Genomic DNA, 19,205 nt, shown 5'->3' with positions numbered 1-19,205 from the left:
TGATAATATCACAGCCCTAAACTGTACAGCTACTGGCTACGTTACAAAAACTACTGAGTTATCTTGGACTGGCGCTAGGCAGTAAAACTAACAGATGGTCAGGAAATCTAGCATCCCTCCACTTACTCCCATCAACACAAAATTCATTAATAAAATAGACTCTGCCAGTTTTCTCAGAAAGGTCAAACATATGCTAGCTAACATCACACCGTTTTTTCATGATCTATTTAATGTTGCCACTAGCTTGCTGTCTATTTCTGCCAAATGTTTACAGAATTTATCATCTACAGAATCAGCCTGCAGTTGCATATTATTATTGTTTCTTTAACCATTTCCTGTTTTGGGAGTGTTTTTTGTGGTTTTGTGTCTGGGGTTTTTTTTTTTTTGTTTTGTTTTTTCTTTTTGTTTTTGGTTGGTTTTTTTTGCATCAGCCACTATGCTCCTGTGTTAGGTTCTTTCTCTGTACCTAATACTCCCCCATTCTGTTCTAGTGCCTGCTGCTATTCTTGGCATCCAAATCAATGTTAACTGGTATGTAATCAGCCTGTGTTTTACCGACTAGCCTTTGTTCCCTTGTCAGCTTTCATTTCAGGCTCTGCTCTGATGCCAGTTACTGTTCTGTTCTAACTGTTTCTAACTCTGAATTCTTTGCCACATGCTGTACACCAGTATTTAGTCCAGTTCTAGTTATTTCTGCCTTGGGTTCTTGGGCAAGCAGCTGCATTGAAAACATTCTTCACTTCTTATTAAGCTCTCCCCCATATTCTTTCCTCACCCCCATTATGCATCAGTTTCTCCTGACCAATACCCATCCTGTCTCACATTTTCAGAACTCGTGATCATAAATCCATAGCCTTTTTTCTTCAGCATAAAATGACTAAAGCGCTATACAAATGCATGCTGGCAGACTTTATGTAATCATAGGAGGATATTTTGATTACCGAATGCAATGAATTTGTTCTGTGCCAAATCACTCAAAACACTGTAAAAAAAATCCATTCTACTCCATTTCCAATTCTTACTAGTTAGTTGTTTTGGCTGAGTGCTGACAGTGTGTGCTCAGCATTGTATAAATATAAATTTGTCTATCCAAGTACTTGTGTTCTGCTAGTTCTGTAGATAGGTGTTCGGTTGTCATGGCAGTTTAACTGGCACCATTTTATCAGCACTAAATTGATGTTAGTTATTCAAGGGTTCCACACCACTCTGTCTAACCATAGGTCTATGGGAAGTCACTTTTGAAAATGGGACTTAAGTGACTTAGGACCCTAAGAGTTCTTGAAAATTTTATCCTAAATCTTGTTTCCCTGGGTATTTTCTTCCAAAACACTTTTATGCCATCTGAAAATGATGTAAGCTGATCAATATATTCACTGCCATAAACTGTAACTGAAGATAGTCTCAAAGATGTGTAAACCATATGCACAGTTTTACATATTTACATATTCAGAAAATATTCTTAAACAAAAAAATCTGAAGGTGTACACCAGAGTGGACAGGGTCAGGGTATGTGGCCTGAAGGAGGACAACAGTATCTGAGTTGTGGTGTCTGATCTGCATTGAGGGCAAAACAAGGGATGGTTGATTCAGAAGTAGCAGACAGTCACAATTCACTGTTCAAAGTTTCTAGCCTCCAATGATGATGATCTCCATGAGTTCTTAATTTCATAGTCTATGAAGTGTATATGCTCTCCGGGTAAACTATAAGGCCTAGCACTTCATAATACATTTAGGAACATAAATAATACCTAGCTTTTCCTTTCTAGATCCCAAGGGAGGGCACTATCATTATCCCCATTTTACAGATGGGGAAACTGAGACACAGAGGGTCAAGTGACTTGCTCAAAGTTACACAACAGGCTAGTGGCACAGCCACAAATTGAACCCAGGTTTCTCGAGTGCCAATCCAGTTCCCATCCCAGGCACACCACCACCCTAAGAAGGAGCCTCCAGAGGAGAGGTGATCTGTGGGATAGGGAAGGAAAGTTTGGGTCTGAAGAATGGAATGTTAAGACCAAATATAGATTACTTTTTTTTAAAGTGTTTTCCTTATTTAAAAGGATACATGTAAAAATGAAAGAGGCATTTAAATGGGCATATGTTCTTTTAACACTGTGGATAAGGTGGAGTCTCATGGGTTTCACAAAGAAGAAAATATTTTAGTAGAGATAAGGTGCAGTAATTGACTGTGGAAAAAATGAAAGAAGACCGGCTGAATGCCAAGATAAGGAAAATGAGGAGGCAAAAGAAAACATGAGCTCAATAAGAATCTGGCAGGTCTTTTGTGTTGGCTGATGTGTTTTCAAAATTAGTTAAATCACCTTCTAGGGAAATGCCAGAGGAGAGAATAAATGTAAAGCTGAAATCACTTCCGTGTTTGCTGCCACAGCTAGAGCAGATACTACCCCTAGATCTGAAGGGGGAAGTGAGTCTCCAACTTCTTCTGATTATAGTTCTTAAAGCATTGAGCATTAGCTATATGTTTTCTGTGTTTGTTTTGCTCTTTTCAACCTTAAAAGAACTTTTTTAAAATTGTTGGATAAAAAATGTTTTAAACATGGAACTCTTTTGCCAAGTCATGTCGGCAGCAACAATGAACCCTTGCTTACAAACATGGTAACCTGCCCACCCTCCCTCCTATGTTACTGAAACATTTCCACTCCAATACAGTCATTTGATGGTCAGATGAAAAAGGCATTATCAACAACTAAACAGAGAAAGTTTCCAGAAAACTCTTACTCCTGGTCAATCATCTCATGAAAGCTGCCCTTGTAAGATGTAAAATTGCAGCCACTGAATATTATGCATTATTGTTAAGCAATTCTACCTCGGCTGACCCATGGTCCCTTCCAGCGACCAGAAACAGGACTTCACTCCTGGTTGTTTTTAGAGTTGCTTTAACCACTTGAAGGAAGTAGCCGTAATAGCTGCCAAAGTCTCTGTCCTATATGTCATTTTTGGGATGTTCTGCATGGCTTCCTGTAGAATTGCTTTGTCTGTTTAGTTGGTCATCTTGCCTCTTCATCTGACCATCAAATATGATGACTAGTTTGGAAAGATAATGTACTGTGCAGTTCCAATCTTCCATTTTTACCATTTAGTATTTGGTTTTAATGTGTTATGAAAACTGAATTTCATAAAATTACTGGTGATATTTTCAGCTTCTAAAAAGAACAGCGCCACAACTAACAAGAGTCAGTCTCTTAAGATCAAGCTGCTTGTACATTGAGCTAAACGGAACTTGTAAGAATGTAATAGCGCCACTTCATATTAGACCAATAATATTTTGTTTTCACTATGCGGTAGCTGTCAGGAACTGTGTTTTCATTTGGGTTATCTCCAGTAACTTCATGAAAATTTGATTACCATCCAACGAAGAGCCACTGCAAGGGTAGGACTGATATTATAATTTAGTATCTCCTCATGTACTGACTGGGGTTGATGCCATGTTTCTGTCCTTCACTGCCATGATGGCATAACTACGAATAGTGGATGTGATTCTCCTCTCTGTAATTGGTAACGTCACTAAAGGCAATAATGTAAGTGAGAGAAGAATTAGGCACAATACAATCTTTCCTTAACACCAATTCAGTTACTTCATCCTCATATAACATTATTTCTGGATAAGCTATACTTGTTTGGATGCCATTAGTAGCATATACAAGATCAATAGGCTTTTTAGTTTGGACATATCTCTCTAGAGTTCTTGGTGAAAATGACATTTGCTCTCCAAACCAAGATCAGAATGTTGTTCATCATTACCTTTATAAATACTTGGTACCCAACAAGGAAGGTCTAACTCTTCCAATGCATTACTAATTTCTCATCAAGTTGTTCATCACAGTAATGATTAAATGGTTTGCTTCTAAATTTATCTTGTCTTATCAATGTTCTCATCCATACTACCAGGTGCCATTCTGAGCAGAATCAATTATCTTGACTTTTTTGCCCTTAGAGACAATAATTAATAACAAAGCCAATTCCCTTCCCACTCATTGCCCAAAGCCTTGCTTTGTAAGTGGTGAGGAGCTGCACATCTCTAGCATGAGCAGTGGGAGGCACAATCCTGTCCAGCACAGGGTGTGCACGCAGCCTGCTCTGCTGCCTGGAGTGGAAGGAGAATGGGACACGATTCTACTTCCCACAAGGAGAACTAGGAGGGGGGAAACCTGGTGCGCAGGGGAGAGGAGGGACTATGACGACACTGAAGAGAGGGGACAAGCATGAGGAAGGCTCTTATGCATTTGTAATGTGGCCAGGCACAATCTGGCTTTCTGTCAGTTAGTTGCTGTGCTGGCTGCCTGTTCCTCGGTGTGCATACAGACACCCCCCTAAAGTGTGTGGTTTCTCCGATACCAGAAGAATCTGTACCTCAGGAAGTGATTCTACGTGGCAGTTCAGAGGCATCTGCTCTCCTGCCTCTGACGGGAAAGAGGCAGGAAGAGCAGTAATACCAGCAACCAGGGGGGCGAGCTGCCTCTTCCAATAATAATAAGCAGACCTGGTTCTTTTGGTACCTGATCCATTATTCCTGATACTGTGCATGCTTGTACTAACCTGCCAATAAATAAGCCATGAGGTCATGTAATGATACTTTAAGAATTGCCATGCACAAACTCACTGAAAATATGGCACATGTATGGTCATGCTGATGATACTCTGTATGGCTTATACAAAACTTAAGCTTTCTATCTTAAGGGCCATATCTTGAGAGATGCTGAGTATCTGGAATATCCATTCATCTCAGTGGAAGTTCCAAGTGTTCAGCACCAAATTTAATTAACCTAAAAATGTTTGATGTCTAAGGGCAAAATTCTCCTCTCCTATATCTGGTGACGTAGATATTTTGCTCTTTACAGGTGTGCGGCATGCCCATTGACATTAACTGGAGCTCCAGTTTGTAGGGAGAGCAGAATATAGGAACTGAGACCATGCAGAACTGAAGAATTTTGCCTCAAGTTTGCTCATAATTTGTAGTTATTTTTTTAATTACATTTTAATTGGGTCTATAGTTATGCGTAAAGATGAGCAAAAAAGATAAAACCACTATAATTTAATGTAGTTTGGAATAATAAGATAAATATATGTACTCAGTGCTCAAATGGGGAGGGGGGAGGGGAATGAGAGAATTTTATTTTTTGTGTGTGCCTTTCCCCTTTTTTAAACATCTTTCCCCTCCCCCCACCTTATTTATATCTTTGTTGAACTGTAACCACCTGGGCTGAAATTTTCCATGCCAAGTGTCTGCCTCAGGCTGATTTTTTTTTTATGGAAAATTTAAGCTAAAATGGTTTGGCAGTTTCTGAGAACAAGGCTAGGGCAAAATACATTTTGTCCATATTACATTCTTTTTAAGTTTTAGTGACCCCATAATTCAGAGCAGGGGCTTGAAGTTTGACAGTGGAGTGACCTTTGTGTCAAGGATGTGCCTTTTGACATTGCCATGAAAATCCACCCATATTTGGAACTGGGAATGGGTGGGCAAAGTAGACAGGGAACAAGGTGAGGGAAGAATAGGACTGTGATGAGGAGTCCACATAGGTGGAGACTGGTATTGGCTAGGCGAGGGAAAGAGGACTGCAATGAGGAGCCAGACTGGAGAAGAGACAGGACTGAAACAGGGACAAACTGGAGGAGAGGAGGCAGAAAGAGTCAAGGTTTGGGGGAACTGGCAGAAGGATCTGTGCCCATTACACCACACTCCACCACTCCTGCTCTGGAGGGGAAGCTTCCTGAAAGTGGGGGGGCCACCAGTGCCAAATCATGGCCCTGTCCTTGCCCCCAAGGTCCCGCCCTGCACTGCCTCTTCTCCCCTCCTCCCCCGCTCCTCTCTGCTCCCTCCTCCCAGTTGCTCGCCCTTACGGCCAGTAAAAAGTGGTGGGGCCATGCCCCCTGATCCCCCATTTCAGTTCCCCTGCTCCAGAGCCTGGAATGGAACTTGGTGTGGGGGCAGCACATGAGGGCAAGGAAGTAGATGGTATGGAGCACAAGTATATACAGATGTTCTCTGAGTGCAGTTCAAAGACATTGTTTGGATAGCGTTCAGCCTGCTCAGGTGGTTTATGGGGTGACTGGGGGGGCTTGTAGGGCAGGGACTTGATGACAAGCTCCAGAGGGTGAGGGTGGATACTCAAACTAAGTGAAAGAAACAGAGTCAAGGCTTGCGCCGCCTCCCCCCACCCCCCCGGAGTACACAACTGGCGTGGGCAACCCCATCCCCTGGTCAAGCATCACAGAGTCTACTCAGTCCCTCCAACCATCACCCAGGAGGTTTCTGATTCTGGTGACATGAGTCAGGACCATGCTCCGGCTCACCAAGGGGGGACTCCACCATCTGCACACAAAGGTGAGAGTTGTGTAGCAGAGGTTCTACAAGGTCAGTTTCCCCCTCAGTGGCCACTATGGACCTGGTTGCTGAAAGTAGCTTCAAGATCCAGGTAAAAGACCAAAAGCTCTGAGAGGTCTGGGGGAGACCTGTCAGGTGGAGATAAAACAGCTATCAGTTGTATTGGAGCTCTTTGAAGTTGGCGGAGGAAGGCATGTGCAAGCATGCTCCATGATGGATTATGAGCACCGCACAGGAGTCTCTGCAGGGCCTGAAGGTGAAAGGTGTGGACCTGGCTGTGAATGCAGACCAGGGCCTGTCTGCCCTCTCCCAGGAGGAGTGTCTGGGCACCTACAGAGACCCAGTGCTTCCCCAGACAAAATAACTCCATGATCTTCCTCAGGAATCTGGTTAGTGTCCCTGGAGGTGGGCTTAAGGTGTTGGACCTGTGCCAGAGCATGGACAGGTCTAGCTGGTTGATTATGCCCCCAAAGGGAAAGGCATTGGAGCTTCTCTGTCATTTCCACAACCAGTCAGATACCCGGGCCTCCAACTGATCCAACTCACCAGTAGAGTAGGTAGGGATCAGTGGAAGAAAAGTAAACACCATGATAGAGCAATGAACCCACACCACACTGGATGGCCTGGAATGCGGGGGGCAGGGAGCCCACCTGCCATCTGTCCTCAACCATCAGGCTTTCAACCCAGTTGGAGGAAGCTGCCAAACAGGTGGCTTGGCAGGCCTCCACCAGGGCCAGGTTTGGGCCACAAGATGCACATTGTCCACATATCACCTGTATTCAAGAGCTTCACCCACAAGTTTCGCTCTTAATGCACCAGACCTGTCATCCTCTCACAGAAGAGATAGAGGATGAGCTCAATGGTGATGCTGTATAATTGGCCAGGCAGCTGGCAGTCCTGATTCACTGCTGGACTCATCATGATGGAGCATTAATGCTGATTTTCAATAAGTCTTGGAGCACTGGGGAAGTTCCAGAAGACTAGAAAAAAGCTAATGTTGTACCATTTTAAAAAGGGTAAATGGAATGACCCAGGTAATTATAGGCCTCTCAGCCCAACATTGGTCCCAGGCAAAGCAATGGAGCAGCAGATACAGGACCTGATTAATCAATAATTAAAGGACAGAAATGTAATTTAGGCAAATCAACATGGGTTTATGGAAAATAGATCCTGTCAAACTAACTTGATGTCTTTTTTTTTTTATGAGATTACAAGTTTGGTTGATAAATATAATAATGTTGACATAATTTACATAGACTTTTGTAAGGCATTTGACTGGTATCTCATAACATTCTGATTTTAAAAAACCTAAAATGACCAGACACCTGGGCCTCCAACTGTAAAATTAATATAGCCCACATTAAATGGATTAAAAACTGGCTAAGTGATGGGGTCTCAAAATGAAATTGTAAACAGAGAATCCTCATGGAGTGGGGATGTATCCAGTGGGATCCCACAAACATTGGTTTTTGGCCTGATGCTATTTTTATCAATGACATGAAAGAAAACATAATGGCACTGATAAAGTTTAAAGATGTCACAAAAACTGGGGGAGTGGTGAATAATGAAGAGGACAGGTCACTGATTCAGAGTGATCTGGATTGCTTGGTAAATTGGATGCAAGCAAATAATATGCATTTTAATATAGGCAGGGTCTGAATGAGCTCTCCCCTGACATCTAGTGATGAGCTGGGGGAAAAGAATTCAGAAGCAGACCATGTTTGCATAGACACGCCTATTTGGCTTAGGTGTGCAGCAGATGGAGCTGCTTTGGCAAAATGGTCAATTTTGGCTGGTTTGGATTACAAATGAAATGTTGTTATCCTTGGTGTACGAGTAAAGCACAACAGAACTGTGCTTGGCATGTCTAGATTGAGGGGGTCACCTAAACTGAACTCACTTGCTGAGCAGGGGTAGGGATGTCAAAGCCTAGTGAAGAGGAGAGTGGGTGGGGTTAGACATTTCTATCTTGGGGTGTGGACTGTGTCTGCAGAGTCCTAAACACCATTTGAACTGCCCTTTTCTAGCATTTAAAGATAGAGCTGAGTAGACTGAAATGTGAGTTTTTGTTTCTAGTTGGTGATTCCTGGAGCTGGCCCTGCTGCTGAGCCGGTCTAGGGGCTCTGTCTTAGATCTTGTATGGAGGTAGTGTTGCAGCAAAAGACAACACAGAAATGGCAGTGAGGTTTCCCGCTATCTGTTGACAACACTAAGGGCTGGGTTAAGTGGTGGAACTGCCGCACGTGACATTTGTGGGAGCAGCAGCGGAGAGTTGGGGCAGACAGACAGCGGTCAGCAGCCACAGAGAGACAGCAGCAGCTGTGAGCACTTGCAGAAACGGTAGCAGCAGAGGCATTGCTCAATGCCCCCTGTCCCCCACAGGGGTGGGAAGTGAACCCCTGTGAACGCACCTCTGAATGCTGGGTCTTCACTTACCAAGGACAGCTAACTGGGGGAGAGGGGTGTTAAAGGGACAGTTGTTCATCAAACTTTCCCACCACACAGTGGGAAACTGAGGCAAAGGACCCTTTCCAATGCACTATGGGGTAGGTGTTTGCTTGTGGTCACATGCTTTTGAATCGTGGTTGTGGTGTTTTCCAAATTAATGCTGGGTTCCCTTCCCTTTTATTAAAGTTCTCTTTTGTCATACATAGACTCAGGGCTTGCGAGTGGGGAAAAATTGCCTCTCAGAGGCACCTCGGCAGTTTTTAGTTTTCCCAGGTTACTGGTGGGGGTTCAAGCTGGTTCTGTTTAATACTGTTAAGAGGAACCCCTAGATACTGAATCTGGCCCTTGCTGCTGCTGACTCCACCTGGCAGAGCAGTTACATTTAATATGGCTAATGTGTTCATCTAGGAACAAAGACTATAGGCCATTCTTACAGGATGGAGGATTCTGTCCTAGGAAGCAGTGACTCTCAAAAAGATTTGGGGGTTGTGGTGGATAATCTGCTGAACTTGAGTTCCCAGTGTCATGTTGTAGCCAAAAGAGCTAATGCAATCTTCAGATGCATAAATAGAAGAATCTCAAGTAGGAATAGAGAGATTATTTTATTTCTGCATTTGGCACTGGTGCTACTGCTTCTGGAATACTGTGTCCAGTTCTGGTGCCCACAATTCAAGAAAGATGTTGATAAATTGAAGAAGGTTCAGAGAAGAGCCATGAGAATGATTAAAGGATTAGAAAACATGCCTGATACTGATAGTTTCAAAGAGCTCAATCTAGTTATTTTAACAAACCGAAGATAAAGAGATGACTTGATTAGTGTATAAGTACACGGGGATTGGGGGTGAAATATTAGTGGGCTTTTCAATCTAGTAAAGAAAGGTGTAACCTGAGTCAATGGCTGGAAGTTGACGCTAGACAAATGCAGAGAGAAAATAGGGTGTAACTTTTTAACAGAAGAATTAACCAATGGAACAATTTTCCAAAGTTTGCGGTGGATTCTTCATCACTGACCATTTTAAAATCAAGATGGGATGTATTTCTAAAAGATCTGCTCTAGGAATTATTTTGAGGGAAGTTTTATGTCCTGTGTTATACAGGAGGTCAGACGAGATTAGGGGTGGGCAAACGTTTTGGCCCAAGGGCCACATCGGGATATGGAAATTGTATGGCTGGTCATGAATATTCATGAAGGTGGGGTTGGGGTGCAGGAGGGGGAAGGGCTGGGGTGCTGTGGTGGGTTCAGAAATGAGTTCAGGGTATGGGAGGAGGCTCCAGGCTGGGCCAGGAAGTTGGGAGGCATGGGGGGATGAGGGCTCTGGCTGGGGGTGCAGGCTCTGGGGTGGCCCTGGAGATGAGGGGTTTGGGGTGCAGGAGGGTGCTCCAGGATGGGATCGAGAGGTTCAGAAGGTGGGAGGGGGATCAGGTCTGGGGCAGTGGGTTGGGGTGTGGGAGGGGCTTGGGTGCAGGCTTCAGGCGGCACTTATCTCAGGCAGCTCCCGGAAACAGTGGCATGTCCCCACTCTGGCTCCTACACGGAGGTGCAGCCAGGTGGCTCTGCACACTGCCCCATCTGCAAGCGCCACCCCTTCAGCTCACATTTTCTTCAGTTCCCAGCCAATGGGAACTGAGGGGGGGCATTTGGTGCGGGGCCAGTGCGTGGAGCCCCCTGCCTGCCCGTAAACATAAGAGCTGGAGTGGGGACATGCCGCCGCTTCCAGGAGCTGAGCGGAGCTGAGGTACGTGTGCATGGAGCAGACCCTGACCCCACTCCCCGGCTAGAGCGCAGGAGCGGGGCAAGCCCCAGACCCCACTTCCCAGCAGGAGCTCAAGGGCCAGATGTGGCCCACGGGCCATAGTTTGCCAACCCCTGGACTAGATGATCATAGTGGTCCCTACTGGCCTTGGACTCTATGAATCCCTTGACTGAAGTTGGAAGGTGTGTAATGGAGGAGACAAGGGAGTGCCTCAAGAGAAAGGATGACCTCAGAGTTAAGGCAGTTGAATGCTGCTCTGGAGACCCGATCTATCCCTGTGTGTGCCACAGAGTTCCTTTGTGATGCTAAGCAAGTCACTTAAATCAAACTTTTCACAGTTGGGCACTAATTGTGCATTCCTTATGTGATGGGTTGGACCCCTTTGGATGCCACTTGATGTGCTGAGATACCACTGAGTCTACTTATTCTGCCAGCATGGGTCCCCTTTAACTGTCTTGCTGAGCCAGGCTATTAAAGCCTCCTCTTAACACACACACACACAGGCAGGGCTACACCCAGCTTCAGATCAGCTCTGGGAAGACTCGGGGGGGACTTGCTCCAGCACCCAGATGTTCATCTCCCTTGGAGTGCAGACCCAAAGATATATATATATATATATATATATTATGAAATTCACCCCCTCCCTCAACGTGGAAAGAAATGTGCACACTTCTTTCCCCACCCCCAATAGAAATGACAGAAAATAGGTTTAATAATAAAAAAAAACCATTTTATTAACTATAAAAGGCAGATTTTAAGTGGTAAAAGGGGTAACAAACAGAACAAAGCAGATTACTAAGCAAATGAAATCAAACACGCATACTAAGTTAGTTTCACTAAGGAAATTGGTTACAAATAGTATTTCTCACCCTTAATATTATTGCAGGCAGGTTGCAAAGTTTCTGTGGTTCAGAGTTTGTTATATTCCTTCTCAGACTGGACCCCGTCTCAATCTGGATTCCCCCCTTGTCTTCCCTTCAGATGGCTTTTGCAGACTTTCTTCTTGGGCAAACAGCCATGGAGAGAAGGAGTCCCGTTTACCTTCCTCCCCACCCTTAAATAGGATTTACATAAGGCAGGAATCCTTTGTTTCCCAAACTTTACCCCCCTTCCCTTCCATTGGAAAGTTACCAGAAGTCCCAGGCAATGTTTAGTATCAGATGACAAGACCACCTGACTCTGTAGTATCACAGCATCCATGAGTCAGTGGCTGTATGGAGCATCCACAGGAAGGCCAAGCTTTTCACAGTCCATTGTCCTCGCTGATGGGTCATCAGGTACAACAATGGAAATGCCAGAAAGGGCTGAAGTGTTAGCAGTGGGCGTCATCCAAAGTAGCATGGTTGAAATACAGATACATAGTTAATATTCCTAGCTTCAGATACAGAAATGATACAGGCATACAAATTGGATAATCACATTTAGTAAATCATAACCTTTCCAATAATATCTCTCTTGAGCCATCTGGCATCAGGTATATCTCAGTTATGTCATATCCATATCATAAGCAGATTTTCATAAAAAATATGGAATGACACATCGCACCTTATTTTCTGGATGGCCACCTTGAGATCCTAGGCTCTGACTTGCAGAAGTGCTGAGCACTCGTAGCTGCAATGGAAGTCAATTGGAGCTATGCTTGAATATATTAAATCCTATAAAGTGATCTGAAAAATCAGATCCTACTCATCTCAAATTGGACACCCAAGATTTAGTGGCTACTTTGACCTTTAAACTCTCTCAGTTCCCCTGTGTAAAATGGGGCTAACAGCACCCCCAGACTGCCAAAGGTGCTGTGAAAATTCATTAATATTTGTGAAGCACTCGGATACTATAGCAGTAAGTGGTGTAGTAAAGTCCATCAAGAAATTAATGTCTTCAGTGCAGGGTTTGAATAGTGTGCAGTAAATAAGGTTGGAAGCTACAAACTAACCAATGAGGATAAAACAAAATATTGAATAGCTGCTCATTAAGTGAATGCTGTCCAATCTGTGCACTAAATGAGACAGAGATGGAAAAAATATGTGATCATGAAATCAAAGACGGTATCATAATGCATATGCACAAGGAGGGCCAAATTAAGGTTGCACAGGCCGACTTAATCCTGGCTTTTCCTACCTCTTGAGTTCTTCACTTTGCAATGTTAATGTTCTTAGAATATAGTTTTGTGTGTGTAATTTTTATAAAGCTTGGATAAAATTTAGCAGACTTAAATGGAATAAACTGAACAGAAAATAGTGTGGATGGCAAAAGAATGTATTGTAATTGCATCTCATTAGCATGTTTCTTGCTGTAGGGTGGGATTTTATTTATTTATTTTTTTAAGCAACACTTGAGCTGTTCCTACACTGCTGAGTGTCTTCAAAACTTATGCCTGAGCCAAAGTCCACTGAGGTGGATAGGAGTTTTTCCACTGACTTCAATGAGCTTTGAATTTGGCCCGTATTAAATTAATTAGGAAGTGAAGGCTGCTCAGTACACCACATGAGCTGACCTTTAATGTTTTGAAAGAGCTTTTGGATCCCAGCTGAAACATGCTAGCTGTATAGAAGATCAAAATACTTTACTATCATTAACCTGCTGATTTTATAAACGTTAGAATTCACTGCAATAAAGAAATGTCTTTGTTCCAAAAAAAAAAAAAAATCTCAAGGCGGTTAAATACTTGGCTTTGATCTTGAGATCTAGAATTCTTTCATATCTTCCCATTACCCTGTGACTGCAACTTTCCAACCTTCAAATCTGTAGCCCTGGATTGTTGAAAGATTTTTTTTTAAGTTGTAGTTTTCCATACTTTCCCCTCCCCCTCCCCTATGGTGTGAAAAAAGGTGGAGAAATAGCCAAGCAAAGACAAGTCTCCTCTTCAGAATTTCACTAAAACATTTAAGCAAAAATTTTCCTATATAGTCAATTTTTAACCAGTTGTAATCGGTAATGACTGAAACTCATTGGTGTCTATTTTGGTGACTATGCTTGGGTGTATAGGCCCCATGAACTCAATGACAGAGTGCTCTGAGGCTGAACAGACCTCCCTTGAGTTTCTCAACATTTGTGAGTGAGTAGAGGAGAGAGACAGTACATATAAAAGTAATGTAAGACATGTTCAGGCCACTAGAAGAAGACAGTTTCTACATCCAGTTCTGTATGGATTTTTGAATGCCCAGCCTCATCAGCTAGGTGGTTTTGGATCCGTGGAAAGAGAATTCCTGGAGTGCAGTTAAGTGAGAATTCTTCCCTCCCCAGCTGTGTTTCTGACTGACCACATTAGCCAGAAAGGGTGGCCCTTATTCCTCTCATAATTCATCCAGGGGAGAAGAGACTGATATCTCCTATTACAGGTGTGCTCTATAAAACAGAGGTTTATATGAAAATAGTTAATGTGCCAGTAGATGGCGATCTCTGAATATACAGTTTTGTTCCTGTTTTATAGGAACAATAAAATTTCTTATTGTGCTCTACAAATGGCTTCCTTTGTATAGCACTTTGTATGCCTCAGCAGGGACGAGAAGATGGAGATAGGATTAGGAAAATTCTCTACCCCTACCAAGGTCTGTGGCGTGCTGACGTTATTTTGGTTAAATGATGGTTAACTGTATAAGGAAGAATGTGCTTTTTTTTTATGATGGACACCAATGTTTGTCTTTAAGGCCTAGGGGAAAAAAAACAATAAATGCAAACTGTGGAGTGGAGGTTTTTTCTTTTTCTAAATAACTTCCCATCTCTTCTTAGGGGGCTGTTCCAGATTATCCCGTGGTCTCTGCAGTGTTCATCTTATGTTTAGCCCAGCTTCTAGTGGATAACTGTCCATAGCATGAAATCACAACTGGCACGAATTGATATTCTTGCTGGCAGCTTTTGCAAAGTGGTCAAGGAGTAAATGGGCATGAATTATTGTCACTGAAATGGGATGTGTGTAATGTACCACACACTAAATTAAACAAGAGAAAGAATTGCCTGTCTATGAAAGAAACAGGGAAGAGGACCTGTTCTCTCCTGGAGATACTGTTCACTCTGGTCATCAGCATGGGAGAGTGGTCAGCTGGGCTCCTGAGCTCAGGCTGGAGAAGGCCTCTGAAAGGAGAAGTGCTTTCACCCTTTCCCCTTTCTTTCTGCCATGGAAGGAACTGGGATTAGGAAGATTCTGATCAGACCAGAAAAGATTTGGGGGAGCTGATCTTCCTGCAGTTTCTTTGTAGCCTGGGCTAAATAAAGTTCATCCTGTTTGTTTTGCTGTTGCTGTATTGCTCCAATACATCTCTTAGTCTTAAAGGTGCCACAGGACTCTCTGTTGCTTTTAACTTTTTAATTGACATAAGTAAAATACTGTGCACAAATCACTATGCAACAGTTACCTGGCTATACTGGAGTGCTGCATAATGTTCTGGCACATGGAAATCTTCCCCAACTGAAGGGATAAGGAAGGTATGTAGACTATCATACTAACTTTTTACCCTTACCCTTGTCATGAGGAACTAGCATTCTTTCAAAACTTGTCTTTAGCCCAATGCCATAGAATATAGAAACTCTTTTTGAAAAGGAAACAAGAATTTTGTATGCAGCAATAGGTTTGACAACTGATGCAAATGCTATAAAAGCTCTAATTGTATTATCCGGCAAAGACTTATACATATGAATAATTCAACACAACTGAGTGAACCTATTGAATTTAATGGGACTACCTGAGTGCGTAAGTTTTTGCAGGACTCAGGTTTTAGTCTAGTCAATCACCTTTGCACTATAAAGTCTGTTCAATTCATGCTATCAACAGGTTGTATTAGAAGGCTGTGGTGTCCCATGCTGTGGATATAGAGACAGCTGCCTCTCAAAACTTATCCTTGTTTTAACTCTCCATTGATTTGTGCTGGTCTGTCGTACTGATCTTCTCTCCCAGTTCCTCAGCTGGCTCCTTCCATTCACCTAGCGCTGGCCTAATTTCTATGTTTTGTCCACTTCCTTTGCCTCTTGTTGGGAGACCATACTCTTGCAGTCTAACAGTCTTCCTGTATCTCTCTGCCTCAGTAATTCATTTCTCTTCTCATTTGACTAATAATCCTTGATTTCTCCTTTCTATTTTATTTGTTACCTCTGTTTAACTCTGATGCATTTTGGGAGTTCAAGGGACAAAAAAGTTAAATGTGTTGTCAACAAATGTGATTTTCTCTCCTCCCCTCCCCCACCTTCTCATTACACATTTGAGGCTCTTCTGACATCACTAAATATCATGCTTAAATATCCTGTCATGTTTTGATGGGTGAGTTGCTTCAACTTTGAATTGCTCCAGCAGCTCATGTGAAAAAGAGAGCTGTTCTGGTTTCATATCATTTTTCTTGATCAGGTCTTTCCAGTCAAACTAAGTGTTCTCCCTGTTTTGATGTTTATAATCTCCCTGGGTTTTAGCACCTCATATTTCCTCCAGTTGCCAATATTGTACTCCTCCTTGATTCAAATTGTCATGGAACCATTCCTTAATCTTCTGCTGGCAGCCCTCTTCCTGACCCCCTTTCCTGGAACATTATGATTGCTGCATTCTTTCTACTTCATTTGTTGGGTTCTATTTCTTTAGACATACATGAATCTATTGGTCCTTTGTTTGAAGCCGTTTTGTCCCACCATTATAAAGGGAACATGGATGGACGTTAGCCCAGGTTTGGCAGAGTTCTCAGGAGAAATGGCCACAGTGTTGCTGTTCAGTCTCCTGTAGCCAGTTGGAGTGCCCACATCTCTGCTGCTCAACCGCTGGCTTCAGCCAGCCACTTCACATGGCATTTGTTAGGAACACAAAAGGATGATGTAACAGCTGAAAGGAGAGTGTGGATGATCTTCTTTCTATGTCTTCTCCCAGCCATTGGAAATCCTGGCTGTGGCCTTGTGTATTTTCCCCTCTACATCATGAGTTTTTTTTGCAACTAATCTAGTATGTAACTCAGGACATGTTTCTATTTAACACGTGATCAGAAACATCTTGCAAAAAGACTGGCTATTCACATCTGTTCGTACTTTCTTTCTCTACAGGCTTTTCTGAATGGCCTTATATCCTTTCCAATGCATTTTTACCTCTGCCAGTATATTGTTCACTACTCTTCCTTCAAGTTTTTGACATCTTCCACTTGTTTTTCACTCCTTAACTTGATTTGTTAATTTACACATTTTGTTCCAGCCCTCTTCAGGTCTCTAGCAAATCATTTGCATGAATTTAACATTTGGAATGCTAATGCTTGTCAAACTAGTGACTGACTGAATGTCTAGGAGAGTGAGTGCCTTTGAAGTCAATGGAATTTTGCTGACTTGCACCACAGTCTACATTAGAGGTTAGTAGAGTGACATACCAAACCAGCAGAAGCTCCTGCAGGCAAGTATCAGGGAGCACCCAGAGAGCTTGGTCATTACTGCTAGGTCCTTTGAAAGGGTGTCATACCATTTTAATAGCTTTCACTGAGGCAATTCAAAACTAAACTAGCTCTTTGCTACCATATACATAACACATACTTGGCCACGTCAGACGGGGAAAAAAAAAATTCAAACAACTCAGAAGATTGCTGGAGATTACTTACATTTAAAGGGATGACTGTACACATCTGGCTTGGAAAGCTTTGGCAGAAAGTTTGAGTGCATTTGTAAGATGCTACAATACACAAACTGAAACTTCATTAAAGATAAATTAAAACAAATTCATCCCTTGGGTAGCACCACTTCAGTCAAGATAATTACTTGTAGCAGGGATCATTTTGGTCCATACACAAACATTTTTTAAAAGAATATAGAAGATTATCCACCATGGCTCTTATCTAAAAGTGCGAACTACTCATCACGCATTTTCAACGTGATGCGTATGATTCCAATCTTAATTGAGCCCCTGCAGTTTCTGTGCTTTTGCACATGGGGCTCCCTGGCGTTTCTTGCTGTCTTTCATTTGCAATTATACGGCGTTGACAGGAATTGGCCCTTCTGCTTCTGTTGCAGTATGTAATTTATATTCTTATCTTGCACAATGGTTATCTGCAGAACTGACATCACACCCAGAATTACCTCCAATTTATGAAGGCTGCAATTAATTCTAAAATGGTGGCTGTTCATATTTTTTGTTCACATTTTCTCAGGCATTATAGAAAATATTAACATTAAACTTTTGTTTGAATGTTCAGGACATTTACTAGGTGCTATTGAGGCGCAAGTATTGATATAGTTTGTGTTTGCAAATTCTAATAGGTCTATTGTCTCCCTTGATACATGCACTAGAAGACCAACTAATGCTAATGGAAGTTGTTAGTGTGCGTTGAAAGAATAATAAATCCCTAAGAATTTTTGCATGCAATGACTCTGCCATAGCTTCTGAAAATGTATTCCGGTTCTCTGATATATCTGCATTTACATCTGTAATATAGCAATGCACATGGTGCCTTTTAAAAACATAGTTCAAACAGAGGCAGAGCTAGGGAGGGCAGCAGCTTCTGCTGCTCATGGGCATGCTCAGCGGCTGCAGGGTTGCTCAGGGATGGGGAGCGACACTGCACCTGGGCAGGCCAGGCTGGGAGGGCTGAGCATGGCACAGAGTCAGTGGGTGAGGCACTGGAGCCATTGGCTGCAGTGGGGCTCCACAAGCACTGTAGCAGCTTTGTGGGGAGCCAACCAGAGTTCCTAATGAAACTCCTAGTCAGAGATCTGATGGATTCCATGGCATTAACAAGAGAGTCAATTCTTTCCCAATCTCATCCCTATATTTTTTGCAGAGCTTTGGTAGAGTGGCTTCCTTGGGATTCCATGGACGAATCAGCAAGCTGTAAACAGCACTCTTCCCTATTCCTTGCCCCACTTCACTTCCTTTCCCCTGCCCTCTGACCCTACCCTAACAGCCCACACACACTACACTTTCATCAGCAGATTCAGCTTCCCTGAGCTTGTGGAAGTGAAGGGAGGAATCTGCTATCTTAAGAGATAAAATGATCATTAAAAGATTTCCCCCAACACTTAAGGCTGCTACAGAGACACCATCAAATTTAAATTTCATAATTTTCAAAAATGTTTTCAGATACTACGTTTTTTCTCTTTGAATCCCTTGCCAATTTTTGTGGATTTACATCAAACCTCTAAACCAGGCTAATTTAACTAGTACAGTTTTCTTCATCAGTTGCGTAATTGTGGCTCTTGTGGCATCTAGTTCGGTGTTCTTAAACAATTACCAATTATTAACATTTTTTCTGATTTAAATTCTTTCTCCCAGCTGATTTGGTTCGTAATTGTTTTCAGTTTTGTGAAATTGGCCCCTTTAAAGCACCAAGTACTTATGTCACTGGTCTGCACTTTATTCTCTTTGCACATCATAAGTGTGAGCACCTCATTGGTCACATGTATATAAGATACAATTAAGTTTTAGTTCTGTGATCAGTTCCTTTCTATCTGTCAAGAAAAGGTCTAATATAGAATGAAACATTTTTTTGAATTAGGAAATTGATCTATAATAAATTCTGAGGATGTTGTGGTACTGGCAGCATGAGACCTCCAGTAAGTGTCGATCAAGTTGAAGTCCCCCGTGGGCATGCAAATTTCTTTTAACTAAATGTTCTAGATATGTGCGGGTCATCCTGTTCCCTAGTGTGATTTGGTGGTCTAGAGCAGACACCAATTTCCCATCCCTGTGCTTTATCTGATGAGACATTGAT

This window comes from Trachemys scripta, chromosome 3 (genome assembly GCF_013100865.1).
Source record: "Trachemys scripta elegans isolate TJP31775 chromosome 3, CAS_Tse_1.0, whole genome shotgun sequence".
In the NCBI taxonomy this organism is placed as follows: Eukaryota; Metazoa; Chordata; order Testudines; family Emydidae; genus Trachemys; species Trachemys scripta.
Note: the sequence above shows the minus strand (reverse complement) of the source record.